The following is a 13,755-nucleotide window of genomic DNA, read 5'->3' on the forward strand; positions in this document are numbered from 1 at the left end:
ATGATTCAAGTATAAATTTAGTGAATTAACATGATTAAAACAGTCTCCAAGTAAGTTAACGTGTTATGAAATTTAAAAAAATTAAAATTAAAAATCATTTATTGTCTTAGATACTAGAAACATAGCATAGACCCGTCACGATTGCTATACAAAGCAATACATATGGTAAAATTTATTGGTATTCCTTATTCAGGAATTTTTCAAAATATATGAACATACATATAATAAAAATAAAATTATATATAAAACAATAAAAATTAAAAAGTTCTAACACACAAGTTAACACATATTTGGTATGCAGTATACACTCTAACATTTTAAGAAGGTTTCAAACTCTACAACTAGTGTTGAGAGCAATGGAACGTTCCCGTTTATTCCCGAAGAACGTTCGCGAACGTTCACGACTTTTTTCGTGACGTTTATTCTCAAGAGCACGAATAAGCATGAATCCGAACGTTCCCGAAAAATGTGAACGTTCCCATAGCGTTAACGTTTGGTGTCGGAAATGAGGCTGTCATAAATGTAGTATAGTCACTACTCCACAACCAGTACTTTTTAGAACGTTTGCCACTGGTACTGAGTGACATACTGCTGAATTCATAAGTGAAGAATTGCAAAAAATTATAGAACAAATTGGGTTTAATAAGGTTGTTGGTCTTGTTACAGATAATGCTAGTTCTATGATTAAAGCAAGAAAAATAATTGCTGAGAGAATAAAAATTGTTGAGTATGGCTGTATTTCACATAGCTTGAACCTATTGGCAGGAGATATCATGAATAGTGATTCTCTTAAGTCACTTGAAGGATACTGCAAACAAATTATGACAGTTAAACAAGTAACGAAATCTCATATTATCTTGGCCACTTTTAATAGGATTCAAATGGAAAAACGCGGTACTTTAATTTCTTTAAAATTGCCTGTGACAACAAGATGGAGATCGATACTTGGTTGTTTAGAAAGTTTGTTAGAAAACAAATATTCTTTACAACAACTAGTTAAAGTGGTGTCAGCTGCACATTATGCTGCAAATATATTAGATCCCAAATTTCAGGGAGATGTTGTAATACATGGGGAGACCGACTACTTTGAACAAGCCTATCTCTGGAAAATGGTGGACAAAATTGATTCCAGGACATGGTGGAGTGGTTATTGCTCAAAGACATCATTGAAAACTATCGCATTAGCTATTTTAACTTTGCCACCGTCTTCGGCTGCCACTGAAAGAACTTTCAGCAAGTATTCTTTCCTGCACACAAAAAAAAATAAATCGATTAACCACTAAGAGGGCGAGAAAATTGGTATTTGTTGCTTCAAATATTAATTTAAAAACAAAATTAAAGAGTCAAAGTATAAGCTCAAATACCGGCCAGCCAAACACCTCTACCAATTTAATGGAACCGATTTTGCCAATTTTACTTATGTAGGTAACAATTTAAAAAGATGGCTTCCAGAATACAAAGGAGATTTTTTATAATTGGTGAGTATGCTTAGTGAGAAGTAAGTTGTTTTTACCACGAGTATTTTGATCACCCAATGTAATCAGTTTACTTTTATTTTTAAATATAATTTGAAGAACCTTTAAAATATAAATACCCGCCACTTTTAAAATCTTTTTCTTCCCAAAGATTCCTCGACAAGACTGTCTGAATGGTATGTTAAATAAAATCCTAATTATACGTTTTTGAATCACAAACACTCTCTCTATATCCATGGCCCTCCCCCATAATACCATGCAGCAACCCTAAACAGAGCTATAGTACACATTCATCAGTTCTTTGATATCAAGTAAATTCTTAAGTTGAGTTATAAGACAGACACTTTTATTTAATTTTTTACAAACAATATTAATATGTTCCGACCAGTCCAAGTGTTCATTATGTCAATCATTATGCCTAGGAATCTAGACGATTCTGAACCCGACAGAAAGTCTGACAAGAAAACTAAGCTCATTGGTTATCGTAAATCAAACAGATACCTTAGTTTTTGAGAAATATACCAATTGGTAAAGAGAAAAGATAATATTACATTACATTTACAGAATTACATAAAGGTATTCTAAGAACTCCGTATGAGGGTTTATTTCGGGTTCCATGACTTTGATTTACCACTTAACTTATTATAACTATCATAGAAATATATTATGGAAAATACTGTCACGAATCCAGACCATTCAAGTGTCAACTGAACCATATTTGCATTTTGAGCATCAAAATGGTAACAATGGGTACATGCCAACGCAAGTTCATATTCAAGTAAATCAAGATTGAGCAGTGTGGCGAAATGTGCAAATCAGGTTAATTAAAGGCTAAAATAGAACATACGAGTATTTTCGTCAACTAGTCATTTAACTTTGATCACATCGGGAATTGAGTTGTTTTTTTTAATAAATGGGAGAATTCGTAATATGAGTCTAACTTAATAGTTTCTGCTTAATGCTTAGTTTAAAAAGTTAGGATCATCAAATGTTAAAATGTGATGGTTAAACACGTTTCTAGACCTGACAAGAGTTAAATTTTAAGCGTTTACAGGAAAAATATGACGCCATAAAAAAATGACTACTCACTCACAAGTAAATTTCTATGGCCTCTAAGCCTTCTCGGGGTTGAGCAAATATCGGTTATCGCTGGAGCTCGGTTAAACCCGTTTCCGTGCGTCACAAATATATTAAACTATCGGAAAAGTAAAGTTGGAATAGCATGCGATGTCCCATCACGTAGTTGTATATCGTAGGGAAAACCGAAATAGGAGCAACAAACCCATTACATGAATTGGCTTTTTAAGGAAAAAGTTTTTTTTAATATCACCCAGTAGACGTTTTATAAATGGTTCTTAGCTAAAATCAATAAAAAAGAAAGAAATGCAAGTTTTTTGTTTTATTTTCTTATCTTTCCAAAGAGAACTTTTTATGTGCGTCTATGAATCTAGTAAGACAAGGTCAAGACTTACTTCATAATTTATCCTCATTTCATAGGTATCACAAAATTAACACTTTTATACAAAATGGTCTATACAAATAAATTTATAAGTAATTAAAAACTTTTTTAATGATAAAATAAGAAAATATTTTTTTTGCCTTTACTACTATCTTTTTTACCCTTTGCCCTTTTAATAGAAGGTTTCTTTTTAAAGTCATAATTCCATTTCTCAATTTTTTATTAATTTTCGGTCTTACATCATCATCATTACAGGCATTATCTTGCGACACCTTGTCTGTTTTTCTATTTTTAACAAAAAAAATTGAGCTTTGTGAAACATCTTTTGGGCCTAGCAGTGATAATTTAGCGATATATGTATAGCAAATTGTACAGTTTTTCCTTATATAGAGAGTAGCCCTCGTAAGAATTATATAGAACCATTATTGGAAAACTATGATTAAGAATATTTCGAATTTTCTAACACCATGTAAGGACAGTGACATTTTAGGTATTTTAAACGCCTATATATAAAAAATTTAAAAAAAGTTTTATTTCATCAAGGTACTCTTTAAAAATTAAGGAGAAAAATGAAATAATAGTTGTAAATAGACCCATAACATCTACAGAATCTACTGTAAATTTTTAAAATGAAAAAATATACAGACTGTTCTATTTAAAATCAGTCGGTTAATATATATTTCTGATACAACCGGATGTGCCAAAAGTATTAAAATCTAACCATAGTTTTTCAATAACTGATTGATCCTGGAGGTCCACCTTTAAAATAAAATAAGTGACTTACCTAATTAAGTATATCAGGACGACTTCGCCAGGAAAGTGAAACTTCTGAAATAAAAAACATAGAAATTATAACCACTATTAGGTATATCAAAAATAATTTCAAAAATCATCAAGAAAAACATGGTTATTGACTATGAAAATTGAAACATGACTCAAGACATCCTAGTAATATTCTAATTGATTCCCTAAGAAAATACTATTCAGAAATCAAGTCAAAGGCCCCATAATGAAATTCTAAAGTTTAATCAATCTCTTGATACTCTATCACCCATGAAAGGAAGCACTGACATACCAAACAAACGGCCAACCCGCCAACACTTCACGACAGCACACCCGCAACTGACCGATGGTCAGAGCATCTTGTTACTGACAAACTAATAAACTACACAGCTACGTCTATAGCTCGATTGGTACGTGGATACGTGCCATTGATTGGCCGAACGAGTTGTCATAGCGATTGACTTTTACCAATACAAACAAATATTCATCGGCCCCCTTTTTATTGTTGTATTACTTTGAAGGATGATGGGTCCCCGCCACAAAAACAACCACCCTTCTACTCACCCGCGATGGGTTTAGGTGGTTTTGGAGGACAGTGGTGGCGGGTATTGAAAGAGTTTATAAATCGTCAATATCCAGAAGATATTGAAGACCTGGAACGAAAATCTTAACTAAAAAAACCGTAACATGCCCCCTTTCATCCATGTCTTTTGATAGTGCTAATCTTCTCCTTCAGTTTCCTTTCCTCGTCGCAGGTTGGAGATCGCATGGTGATTTTAATCTTATGCATTATTGAGCCAAGAAGTTCTCCTTCCTATTATTTTTCTGTTCATTACGATTTGCAGTAGTGAAATCATTCATTGCGTTCCATAAAGAAACCATATCTCAAGACCTTTTAAAAGACAAAAAATAATCTTGAGAACCAACCAAAACTACTTTACCAACCAACAAGACTTAGAAGTATGTGCAAAGCCTATGATTTAAAGATGAATCTTATGACAATTAAATTTACTATAATCAAAAAAAAGGTTCAAGGAAACCTCTTAATAGGCAATATAGAGAGCGAAGAAATATCATTATTTGAGCATCACTAAACCATTAGACCAAGTGCCAGAGATCAAATTACGCATACAGCTAACAAAAGCAGCATCTCTCACCCTTATGAGTTTGCAATAGTTCAATCCACTTTAAATCAGCTGAATGACCTAAAGCTGACGGTTTGGTCTTCAAATTTTAATGATCACGAAGTGACGTTATTCTCTTTTTACAGATCAGTCATTATACAAAATGGCTGTAATATTGACAGAAGAAACTGGTCCCTCGTACTTTAAATTTGTATTAATTGTTTCATCTTTATGAAAATATAGAGCAATCATATCATCCAGATTCCTATTTACAAAAACGCATTTTGAAGGTTCAGACAAATGTACCTTATTAGGGTTTTTAATTTCAATAATCTTAGACAGGAATGAATTGAAAAAGACTTGACTTATCCAGTATTTCAGTGATTTCGGAAAAGCAATATCGCGAATACCTCTCAGTTCTCATAAAGGAAGGTCTCGTTAGCACAAGCATTTGTAACAGTTAAGGTTATCATTACAGGTGATAGTTGGTAGATTTTCATAATATTATATGATAGGTCTCAACTAAGTCTACACAACATCAATGTAAGAGGCGATAGGTTAAACTCTAAAAGCTCATTTCAGCTTTTCTTGGTCACTTTTAACTGTCATCCTTTCTTCAGAGATTAGTCACTTTCATAGGCTACAATGACATAATTTTCTATCTAAATTCACAGTGGGGTTTGTTGTCATCCTGACACTATTTCCTTGTGTCATGAGTGGTAAGGAAGCCACAAAAGTTTGATCAAGATAATAATACGAGCTTGGGTTTCAGCTTAAGGTTTCAATTTAATAGCCTCTGTCAGTTTATAATTTTTAAGACTTTCATATCCTACACACGTGATTCAGTGATCAAATATAAGTGAACATCTCTTACAAATAGTTTATTTCTCAAGTATTTACCAAGTGGTTTCAAGAAAAATGAAGCAATATTGTCACTGTATATTCTTCAATAATTAAGTGATGAGTGAAGATTTCATAGATGAATCTCAACAAGCTGCCAAGGCCTGACAAATCTGTACTCATATATATTAACTTCATATTTGATTTCACTGAACCAAAGACATAGGGTACACTCTATCTGCTGATTTTAGTAACGAATGCCTTTGCACTACTGACCAGACTATAAAATGTATTAATCATAATTGATATAGATAATTTGTGTCTCAAAGGAAAGAGGTCAATAAATTTTTGGATTGGATGTTGAGTTGGATCAAGCTTGGTTGTATCTCTAGAGTAATCTAGGAGTGTATGTTAGGTTCTGTTCTCACTGGTTAACTGTAATTTTCATGCAGGTTCAGATAGAATAATGTTACTAAAATTATCGGAATCTCATCTACGACATTATTTAGATCAGCTGTTAACAGGATTACTCAATAGTAACACCTAGACCAATGTGATCGCTAATATAGAAGGATAAGTACCAGAAGAAGAATAGATTAACAGTGGATATCAGAAAGAAGATAGTAAAGAATGCTTTCGAATCATATTGATAGATTGAATTTTGAAATAAATTAATAAAGCGACCTTGAAGATATGGTGGTGGCAAGGTCTTCCCTTAAGAACTCGCCTGGAAAATTAATATATTAAAGAGTTTTTAGGTTATTGCAGAGACTTCCTGGAGTATTGCTTTTCCTTCAGAATTTTAAATTGTTTGTAAATTAATTATTCTAATTTATTCATTATACGCGTACTACGTCACTGGTAAGGCATTAGCGCACGAAAACATATAGACACGGAGATGGGCGGACAGGAAAAACACGATTTGAGGACAGCTATACCATACTAGCCAACTGTTGAGCTGCACAATGCGCTAATCGACACATTTAGATTCTTATCGAAAAATGTGGGTCGTTCTAATATGAAAAATTGTTTCTCCGGGGAAACTCATAAAAGGGTTAATGGCAAAATCGAATTACGTATTGTATATAAATGGAATTATGTAAAGGAATGGGTAATAACATTAAATCCATTAAAAAAATATTGTAAAGAATTTTATTAAGGTGTATATTGTTTTTGTTAAAGAACTTTCTGGTCATGGTTCATCCATAATGAGATTCCTATGAGCAATTAAAATGAAAACTTTGCAATAGCATAAAATCTGATATATTCCAAGCAATTTATGCAACAACTATATCTTAGCGACGTATTTTTTTCTGCTGATTAACGAAGTGGAAATTGAAAAACTGCTAAACTTCGCACTTGAAAGTAATTCAAGAGTCCCTATGTGCTATTACATCAAATGTTACAGCATGTTTTTTTAAAACGAAAATAGCTATACAGTTATCTTAAGTTAAGATCAAAGTTTTCATTTAAGTGTTCTATACCTTTAGGTCACAGGAAGTCAGCAAAGTTGGACCAGAGGTACTTCTTAAATGAGTAAAAGGCATTTTTAATTAGGTACTCTTTAATATTGGCCTTAAATCCAGAAGATTATAGGTGCACATTCTCAACAGAGACAGGCAACACATTGAAGAATTGTACTCCGTAGTAAGATTTGTCATTACGGAATGGATAAAGCGCCTGACACCTCTCAGTTTTCTGACATGTAAATTGCAGCACTCTCTATAGTTCAGATTAGCAATCCCGAATCCAGAGTGACAGCATCAAAGTTACCGACTTCATCCAGAATCTATTGACCATGACTAAAATTTCTAAGGGAAAAATTCTCATTTTGGTTTTGTTCTTATTTAAGATCGGAACAAAATATTCTGATCCACTCCCCCAGATTACTGCATGACTGATCAGCTGCAATACCCAAGCTTAGTAGGTGCTATGAGCAATCAATGATGTTCTGTCATCAGCATAAAGATAAAATACAAACCCATGATGACAACTGGAAAGATTATTGACATACACCAGAAAGAAAATGTGCCAAAGAACAAAGCCCTGCGATGCGCCATGTCTCATCAGTAAACTCTGGGATCTACAGCTTTCAAAATGAACACATTGACTACGCCTGTTACGTAGGACTGAAGCAAGTTAATGCTTGAATTGTCAAATCTATAATAAAGGAGCTTTTGAGCAGTATACTGCTCAGCACAATGGAAAGCTTTTGAAAAATCGTAAAATATTGCTTGAAACTGCACTCAAAACTCTCCAGAATCTTGTTAAACAGGTCCCTAGCCGCTTTTAAGGAGCTGTTTATTGAACTCAAATAGATTCCTACTTGGACTATTGTTCATACAATCAGTCACTTGATGCACCTGAATATAAGTCAATGCATAAAAAAGCAAAGGCAGAGCCACCATTACCAAGGGGGAGGCAGCTTTCGTTTGAAAGTGGTCGGAGCATTATCAAATGTCTCATTAAAATGACAATCATTTGTTTGACTTGGTGACGTCTCTTGCGAAGTTTCAGCAGACACTAGGTAGGGATATTTCGGATCAACCTACCTTAAAAGGCCAAATTTATCCCTCAATTAATCATTAAATCACTTTGATGGTCCTGATCTTCTAGCGTGTGTTAACTGTGGATTTCAATTTGGATTTAAACTCAAATGAACCAAAGTAGACATCAAAGAGTATATCCTCAAAGAATATGTAGAAATCATTACCATCATCAGAATTATACATATAATTGATTATCTTTACTGACCTATAGAAATAAAGTAAACCCAAGTATGTAATAGAGCGATAGTTGATACATGCTTGGATGGAAAGAAAAAGTAGATCAGTGTAAATTGTAGTGTAGATAATTTTTTTTACATTTTATCAAAAAATCCTTATTACGTTAATTATTTGTAAAAGTTATAATTATTGTAATAAAAGACGTCCTATGGGTAGTCAAATGCCAAGATCGAAAAAAAGGAAAACTTGTATTGTAGTGCTTAGTGCATGAACAAAGGCATCATAATTTTTTTTTTTAATTTTAAATAAGAGCATTTTCTGAATTTTTTAATTCAGGACATTCTTAGTTATGCGTAGCCTCTGGTGACGAATAAGGTATCTTTGCGGACGGATAGGTTGTATGTAATTTATTACTTAAGACATTTTGGGGCATATTTGGTGATCGCCACGCCTAGGGTATTTTTAGTGCAATTTTAAAGTATGTAAAAATGTGTACTAAAAATAAGACCTAAGTCACACAATTATTAAGAGACAACCAGACATTCAGGCACCTTGTGTATTTTAATTATACCTACTTTTGCTTTCCGCTGGTTTTTTTAGCTTTTGCGTTATTATGGTGTAAAACTTAGCTGAAGAAGTTCAAGTTCGGCATATTAATTTTCATCTAAACAAATCGTCAAATAAATAAATAAATTCCAATACGACCAATACATTAGTAATAATTATAACTGAGTATAAAATGTAACTTTTTATGGATTAAATTAACGTCCAACAATAAAATTTATTAAAACAATATTTGTATAATTAAAACAAAACAACAAGCGTCACAAACTTGTCCATTAAATATTTTTTTTATGTGATTTAATAAAATTGGAAACCATAGGGTATTTTATAATTTCATAAATCCTATTGTTTGAAAGCTATTTGGTCCTATTTGAGTTTGAGTAGTTCTATAGTGGTTAAACAGTAATTTAGTTAACCAAACATTAGTTCAAAGCTAATCAATATTCTTGCTTACGTGACAAAAATACCACATGGAATATACGATGTTGATTGTTTTGTTTGACCTATATTTAAAATTACGAGAATCTATAATATAAAATGGTAGTGCTGTTTACCCATCAAGTAAAATGTGAATATTATACTAGCCCCTTTGTTCAAGAAATGAATATTATATAAAACGTTATTTAATAATTCATCCCCTCTTGTTTAGTTCTTTGTAAAACATAAAATAAAGAGAGGCCTGTACCATAATTACAAACATTAAATATTAAACCCACACTAAATTACAACTTCGCCAGTATGTCCCAGTAGCTCAATTTTTTTTTAATATTATACAATTAAAGGCTCCGTATCGTATTTCATAAAGAAACGGGTGAATATTTCATTTCGCATATGCCACGACATTTGCCAGCTCTCACGGATATTAAAATGTAAGATGAAACAAACTTGTAATTACCTATTTTCCAGGCTTATCATGGTCGGTTATTATTTCTAACCAAAGGAGTTACCGGACTCTGCGTGTCTTACCGATATCGTTAAAAATTCAGGACTTATCGGGAATAGACTAATGATGGATCGATAAGCCTCTGGATATACTGGGAAAAAACGTAATTTTCTCAGAAATGTTTTATTTTTTATGTGTTGTGTTGCGGTGCCTATGTCATGTGCCATGTTGTTTTATTAGTTTTTATAATATAATTGCTGTTAACGATAATCTATCATCAAAAACCGCAATAATCCGGATGCATGTGGTCTTCTAATGTACTGTATTTTTAATATTATTTAATTGCCAACATTTTCTATTAAACACGCTCGAATTTATCTGTAAAACCAAATTTTGAAAAAGATAAATTATAGTAGATCTTATTTATAAAAAGCTATAATATTAAAACAGCAACAACCTTTAACTTTTTAATAAAATAATGAATATAAAAAAATAACTGAAATAAAGATATACATACAATAATCGACATAATCGATATAAATATTTTAAATCCGGACCTATAAACTGAAAATTTGCTTCAAATGTCTATTAGTCCGGTAGACGTTTTTAAAAATGGATTATTATACGGGCTGATTCAAAATTGAGTGCAAAGATTTCAAGGGCGTATTTACCAGCCAAAAATAAAAAAAAATTTATATAAACGCATGTCCTAACTTGCTTCGTTTTCCTAGACACAAAGTGTAAAAGTTTTTTAATAAAATTGGTTTATCATCAATTATTCAAAATCCTTTCAGCCGATTCAAATAAAATTTGGTAGGCTTATTTGTCGTCATAAAAGCCCTCCTTTGGTGGGAATAAAATAAATTTATTAATTCCAGTGGCGTTTCAGGGGGCTACTACCTACTTGATACTTTTTTGACAATTTAATTTTTTTTAAGATTAAGCGGTCAATAATGTAACTTTCTTGCCTCTTAAACCTTACTCTAGAAAACTAAGCAAGTTAGTAAACACATACGTTTTTACGAAAAAAAAGTCTCTTTGAATCCTTCCCCCCCCCCCCCCCCCCAAAAAAAAAATTCGGTTTACACAATTTTTGGGAAGGAACATGAAAAAAGCACCCAAAAAAAAACAAGGATAAGCAAATATTTAGGAGATTTGTAATTGTTTTGAAAAAAAGTCTTATTTTGACTCTAACAATACGCTCTATTTCATTATTTGTACTGAATTTTGTAGCACCCTGTATAAATTGTATAGTTTTTTGTATAACCAGTCCCTTGTATATTTATGAATGTTATCTATCGCACATATTTGACTTTTGTTATAATTTTTTTCTGATAAGAACACACTACATAACCATGCATTTTACCATCAGTTTAAGTTAATTTTAACATTGTTCGAGCAGCAATAATTTTGATGTTAACCACGGTTTATTTTTAAATTAAATTTTTGTTATATTAAAATAGTGTAAAGAATTTAATTTCGGAAATGATACGCCTCTGGCGGCGGCAAAACGCTTTGTTATTTTCTGCACCTGTGTGTCTTTCGAATTATTCAATTCAGAAAATGCATATGATCTTATAAAATAATTTAAATGCCAACATTTTCTATTAAACACGCGGTCGAATTTATCTTTAAAACCAATTTTAAAAAAGCTAAATTTTCTCTTCTATAAAATATTAAAACAATAACAATTTATAGTTATTTATCGTAATAAACTCTTAAATACGAAATAACAATCTTCAATTCCTGAATATTAGTCCGGTAAGCATTTTTAAAAGTGGGTTATGACATTTATTGAATTATTGTAAAAAATACGGTCTTTAGTGAAGTGACGGTTTTCTCATCGTCGGGGTGAAATTATGTAATACCATTCATGACTCGCTAAAAATGTGTTCAGTTACAACTTTCTAACGAAAAGTAAAAAGACAATGATTGCAAGATTTCTTATCCTCTTAGTATCACATTATTTATACTGTTTTACTATTAAATTACTAACTTAAAGAGGGAAGAGAAAAAATGGGGTAAAATAAAAGTCTTTATCTCCTTATACTTATCCTACTTAATTCTGATGGTAATGTCTGAACCTTGATATTTTAAAGTTTTGTAACTGACCTATAAGTCGAAATCTATTTTTTCTTACATCTTGAATTGCTGCAACCAGTTGGTCCAAACAATAAAAGATCATTCCAAAAAAATCAATAATAATAAGGTAAATTTACATTTAGTCTAAAGTAAGTTGTACTACTTTGACCTTCATTAATTATATGGAATAAATAGTACAAATTTACCATATCAACCTTATAATGTTCATGTTTTGGAAGTTATTTTAACTTCTTCTAATTATTAAAAGTCATTCTGGTTCCAGGCATTTAATGTCCAAAAATTAGAAATACTTTTTTGTCAATTTTTGTTTATATTTTTTATATTTTCTAGGCATATTCATGACGTTTTTTGAATAAAGTTTTTACAGTTTTAAAAGCCATGTTTCTTTCAGGCTTATAAAGATATATTTATTTATGTATTTAATCTATGAAATTGAAAATAATTATTAATATATTTTTTCATTTGATTAAATTTTCTACGTGTTCCACGTTTTTATCAGTTATATTTCCTGCGTTTTTTTTGTTTATGTTTTAATTTGTATAAGATCAACTATCTCTATTTTTTGGTCTGATTTAAATTTATTTTCTTTAAAAGAAATTTAAGAGACAATAATGGAAAAATTATAATAAAGGGAATAGATTTAGTAGTACTTGTAATTAAGGGCAGAGTCCTTTGGTGACTTTATTTGAAGCTCCTAATTTTCTTCTACGATCTTTAATGAAAGGTTTTAGGTTATGAAGTGTCTCAGAGAAAACATTTTTATCAAGCTAAATCATTACAATTTATTACGGTTTCTCATTTGTTTGCTAATATGTGGTAGTCTTTTGACTATGGTAGAAGAAAGTAGCTAACAGAATACTATGGTAGAAAGCATTTATTTTTCAAGCTAAATTAATGAATTATTTTCTAAAAATGTCGGCTAGCCGAAATGAATTTATGTTTTAAGAAAAATCTCACGTAAACCAGGAAGCGGATATTAATTTGAGTTACATGAAGCCGAAGATGGTTAAGAGGTCTTAAATTATATTCGAGTATTTGCCTGTAATAAATAAGTCTATTTCTGATTTTTTTTTATATAAGACCCAATAGTCTAAGAACAATGCCATAAAAGGCATGTGCCTACATGCCACAATCATTTTTTCACTAAGCAATAATAGACAAATTAATAAAGTTATCAAAGTGTTATTAAAGTGTTAAAATTAGAACCAGGAGAAGTTTCTAACTTGTTGTGTTCCGAATTTCATAATATAGTGGCATCATCTACAAACTTAGAAAATTGCCTTGAATGACTTCGGTAGAGAAATCTGCAGAACGTAAAAGTGAACCCTGAGGCAATCCAAAAAAAAATGAAGAAAATTTGAAGAGAAAGTTGAAACTCTTCAAAAACCCACCAGAATCTTATGATTTAATCTAAAGCTTTGGAAAGATCACGCAACAAAAACCTGTGTATCATTTATTGTAGATAAAATAGATGATAAATGGCATCATGAGTAGTAGTGCCTACCTCTCTTCATAAGAAAGGAGAGTAAAAGTTAAATGAATCTTCACTACATACCTTTTTATAAAAAGTAATAATCTTGGCGGCTTTAATATCTACGAAGCATAACATATTAATTGCCCTTACCAGAAATTCAAATACAGAATCTTGAGTTTAATCGAAGAAAAATGTTGCCAGATATAGGTAGTAAGATCAGCAGGAAAGAGTTCGATGAAAGAGAGAAAAAATGAGGTTCCTTTTGTGTTCGGAAGAAAATCTAGTGGATCAATTTATAGCTAGAGATACCATTCGAGGATGGTA

General features: G+C 31.5%; 1 protein-coding gene across 2 annotated transcripts in view; it reads right to left on the minus strand.

The window, feature by feature from the left end:
• The window catches only part of LOC126743426 (heterogeneous nuclear ribonucleoprotein K), a 192,130-nt gene that overhangs the window by 143,631 nt on the left and 34,744 nt on the right, over window positions 1-13,755 (minus strand). For both annotated transcript variants that reach the window (XM_050450518.1, XM_050450519.1), the window contains one exon: window positions 3,719-3,762. The gene's annotated coding sequence lies outside the window, so the exon portion shown is untranslated. The remainder of the gene's footprint in view (window positions 1-3,718; window positions 3,763-13,755) is intronic.

The sequence above is a fragment of the Anthonomus grandis genome, chromosome 12, assembly GCF_022605725.1.
Source record: "Anthonomus grandis grandis chromosome 12, icAntGran1.3, whole genome shotgun sequence".
In the NCBI taxonomy this organism is placed as follows: Eukaryota; Metazoa; Arthropoda; class Insecta; order Coleoptera; family Curculionidae; genus Anthonomus; species Anthonomus grandis.